We start from the raw sequence: 4,338 nt of genomic DNA on the forward strand, positions 1-4,338 counted from the left end.
ATGATGGAAAAAGAATTGATGCTTTTGAAATGTGGTGTTGTAGAAAGGAGTTGAATATTCCATGGACAGTCAAAAGAACAAACAGATATGTCTTGAGAAAGTATAGCTAGAATTCTCCTTTGTGACAAATATGAGAAATAATCTATTAGTCTCTCATACAGGAATGTTGGAGAGGCTGTTCCTTGGAGAGGGAGATAATGCTTGGAAAGGTAGAGAGAGGGTCAGAGAGAGAGAGGAAGGTCTTTAATGAGATGGACTGTTGTAATGGGCTAAAGTGTGTCAGAAATGATGAAGACAGCACAGGATAGGGTTCAAATCTGTTGTTCATAGGATCCCTATGAGTTGTACTTAATTTAATGACACCTAACAACAACAATAGGCCCGTTAGCAACAGGGAGTTTAAGTTTTGCTTAATCTGAGACTGTCTTTATTCATTCATTGTTGAAGGTTAATTTTACTGGATTCAAAGTTGATAGTTTCATCTGGCCAGTGGCTTCAGATAAGACAACAGCTGTGATACTCAAATGGTATTCTCCTGTAGTAATATGTAATAATCTTTTTGTTTGCTTTCAATAATTACATAGATTCCCCACTCCCCACCCCAGATGTTTAAATACAATATATCTTTTTTTTTTTTACTGGAAAATAATTTTTTATTGTGACCCCTCCATCTAGTCCTGACATTAGGCGCCTTCTTCTTTTGCAATGCGGTCTTTCTTAAGTGGTCCCATGAAGGCCTTCTTTTCCTCCATTGTCTGGAAGCGGCCATGGCCAAACTTGGAGGTGGTGTCGATGAACTTGAGATCAATCTTCTCCAGAGCCCGGCGTTTGGTCTGCACCAGCAAGGACTTGTGGAAAGTGAGCACTCGCTTTTTGGTCCCCATCACACAGCCTTTCAGCATAACAAAGTCGTTGGTCACTTCACCGTAGTGGACAAAGCCACCCAGAGGATTGATGCTCTTGTCTGAGAGATCGTAGTCAGTGGAGGCATTGTTTTTGATCAGCTTGCCATCCTTGATAACGTAGCCTTGGCTAATCTTGTAGATTTTCTTGTTGATCTCCGTGCGGTGATGGTAGCCCTTCTGCCCAGCACGGACCACAGAGAAGGCCACTCAGGCAGGATGCCAGGCCCCAATACAGGCGACCTTGCGCAGCCCTCTGTGGGTCTTGCGGGGTAGCTTCTTGGTGTGCCAGCGGCTGGTGACCCCTTTGTAACCCTTTCCCTTGGTCACTCCAATGACATCAATCATCTCGTCCTGGCCAAACACCTGGCTCACTGGCACCTACTGCTCCAGCTTCTCGCGAGCCCAGTCCAGCTTCTCAGCCACTGTGTCCCCATTCACCTGGATCTCCATCAGGTGAGCCTTCTTCTGGCACAAAGGAAGCAGGCGCATCTGGGTGTGGGCAATGACCCAGATGACCTGGCAGTACTTCTTCATGCTGCTGAAGTCCTTTTCTAACAGCTTCTTGCCATCCTCATCCTGCCATTTCTTGCAGTACTTGGTAAAAGCCTTCTTCTTAGACTTGTGCCAGTTTTTGTAGAAGCGCCGTTTGCATTCATCACTGATGTGCTCTGCAAAGACAGTCTTGAAGGTGCAGAGGCCACGAGGGGTTTCCATGTAACTCACGATGCCCACAATCACCATGGGAGGCATCTCCACAATCGTCACCGCCTCCACCACTTTCTTGTTGTTCACCTTGGACCCCGGCCTGTCCACCTCCCGCACGATGTGTGTCATGCTGGCCTTGTAGCCCAGGAAGGCCGTGAGGTGCACGGGCTTGGTGGCGTCATCCTTGGGGAAGCTCTTCACCTTCCCGCGGTGCCGGCTGCTGCGTTTTCGAGGCAGGAAGCCCAGGGACCCGTGCCTGGGGGCTGAGAACTTCCTGTGTGACATCCTGACGTCGGTTTCCGCCGGTAGAGCAAATACAATATATCTTAATACATTTTTTTGGTTGTTTTTTAGTTCACTCTGTTGGGAATTATTTAGCTTCTTGAGTCTGCACAATTATGTCTTCTGTCAAACACCATACATTTTAATCCTTATGTCTTCAAATTATTTCCGTCATATTTTTTTTCTTCTCTACTGCTGGGATGCCAATAATATAAATGTTGGATCCTTTGTTATTTTCCAACATGTCCTTGGGGTTCTATTTGGTTTTCAGTCTATTTTGTTTCCTCCTCTTGTTCTGATTAAGGAAACCTGATGATGTTGTTGTTATGTGCCATCGAGTCACTTGTGTCTCATGGCAACCCTATGTACAACAGCTCTGAACCCTATCCTATCTTTAGCCATTTCATTGTCTCTGACACACCTGCCCTCATTACTTCAGTTAATGAATAAATCCATCTCAACTAGGGTCTTCCTCTCTTGTGCTGCCCCTCCACCTTTCCAAGCATGATGTCCTTCTCCAAGGACTGGTTCCTCCTGGCAACATGCCTAAAGTATGTAAGATGGTGCTTCGAAAGTCTAGCCTCTAAGCAGCAGCTTATTGTCACCCTCTCCAGGACAGACATGTTTATTACCTTGGTAGTCCATAGTATGTATGCTCAATGCTCTTCTCTAGCACCACAACTCAAAGGCTTTGCTTCTTCTTCTATCATCCTTAGTCATTGTCCAGCTCTCTGATACATAGCAAGTAATTGCAGAAATCATGGCTTGGATCAGGCACACCTTAGTCTCTAGACTGACATTGTTGCTCTTCAGTAATCTGGAGAGGATCCTGACAACCTGACAGCAGATTTTCACAATGCATTTTATCTACCAGTTCCCTGCCTGCTGATGTCAAGAGTGGTTGTTGTAGAACCAAACAAGATTAAATTGTAAACAATCTCAATCTCTTTTCCATTTATCATGATACTGCCAAGTGGCCCTGAGGTGATAGAGAATCTGTTTTCTTGATGTTGAGCTTCAACTTATACTGAAGATTACAGTTCTTCACCTAACGCAGCAAATCCAAGTCCTCCTCAGTTTCAGCAAGGAAGGTTGTGTCATCCTCATAATGCAACTTGATGAGTCAGTCTTCCTCCAATCCTGATGCCATATTCCTCCTCATAAAGCCCATCCTCCTGAATGATCTGTTATGCATATAGATTGAAAAGGTATGGAGATAGGAAGAAAACTTGATAGCATAATGATAAAGCAAACAAAAGGTCTATTGTTCAAACTCACCATCTGCTCTGTAGGAAAAAGATGTGGTACTTTGTTTCTAGATGGATTTACAGCCTTTTATACTCTTCCTTATAAGGTCCTTATGAGTTGGATGGCCGTGGGTTTGTTCAAATGGGCATATTCTACTACTTTACCCCAAAGTCCACAGATCATATTATTTCCACAATACTAGTGAGCTCCACAATGAGTTTTTATATTTTGGTGACTATCTTTTTTAGTTCTCATATGTATTCCTTTTTAAAAATTAAGATATAATTCATATACCATAATGGTTTTTACTTTTTAAAAATCCTATTTCCTTGCTGAGCTCTTTTATTTTGGGTTTTAAGGTAATTTGTATTGAGGTATTTTTGTATATGAGGTATAACTGAGGTATTGGTTATAAATTGATGAGGTATTTTTTAATGATGATTGTTTTAAAATTCTTGCCTGATAATTTCAATATCTTATTCTCCTCAATGTTGTTATCAGTTGATTGTCCTTTCTCACTCAACTAGGGGTTTACCTGCCCCCTAGTATGTTGGCTAGCTTTAGACTGTATCTTGTTCATTCTGTCTACTAGACTAGGAGACTCATGTTTCTTTTATCTTTGCTTCTAGCATGTAGCCACTTTGCTTGTGTTTACCACATCGACCCTGACCTACTTTAGATGGGCTGTGGTTCCAATCATCTGTTGAATTTTTAGAGCCTTTGCAGTTTTAGTTTCTTCTTTTTGGCTTATCTGGTGTCAGTAGGGCTTGCAATGATTTTTTTTTTGGTTCTACCTTAGGGAGAAGAAGGTGTTTCTACAGACTAACCAACTTAATGCCTCTGCTGGGGCCAGAGAAAAAAATCTCTGGTCCAGAGTGATGAAGAGGATTTTTGGATCTTTCACTTGGGCAGAAGGATTCTTGTTGCCAATGTCACTGCCAAAGCTTCTCAGTTTCTCAATTTAAGAGGGATCTCTCAGACCCTATGAGAAAAAGAGGCTTCCCGGACTGGGTACTTCTGGCAAGAGCCTCTTGCTGATAATCATCATGATTACCTGGTTTCTTTCAGCAGGTGAGAGCAGTTACAGGCTTGACAGGGAAGTAGTACAATTTCCCTGGACATTTGTCAACAGAGCTCCATATTAATCCTCCCTGCTGGTGGTGCCAACCCACTTGGTGTTGTCAACAGGACTATAGTT

At 42.9% G+C, this 4,338-nt stretch overlaps 1 pseudogene; it reads right to left on the reverse strand.

Moving 5' to 3' along the window:
* Positions 1-683: 683 nt before the first annotated feature.
* LOC102852943 lies at positions 684-1,895 on the reverse strand (annotated as a pseudogene).
* Between the last annotated feature and the right edge of the window lie 2,443 nt (positions 1,896-4,338).

Source organism: Elephantulus edwardii, unplaced genomic scaffold (genome assembly GCF_000299155.1).
Source record: "Elephantulus edwardii isolate Elephantulus edwardi_28Jun2011 unplaced genomic scaffold, EleEdw1.0 scaffold00139, whole genome shotgun sequence".
Taxonomy (NCBI): domain Eukaryota; kingdom Metazoa; phylum Chordata; class Mammalia; order Macroscelidea; family Macroscelididae; genus Elephantulus; species Elephantulus edwardii.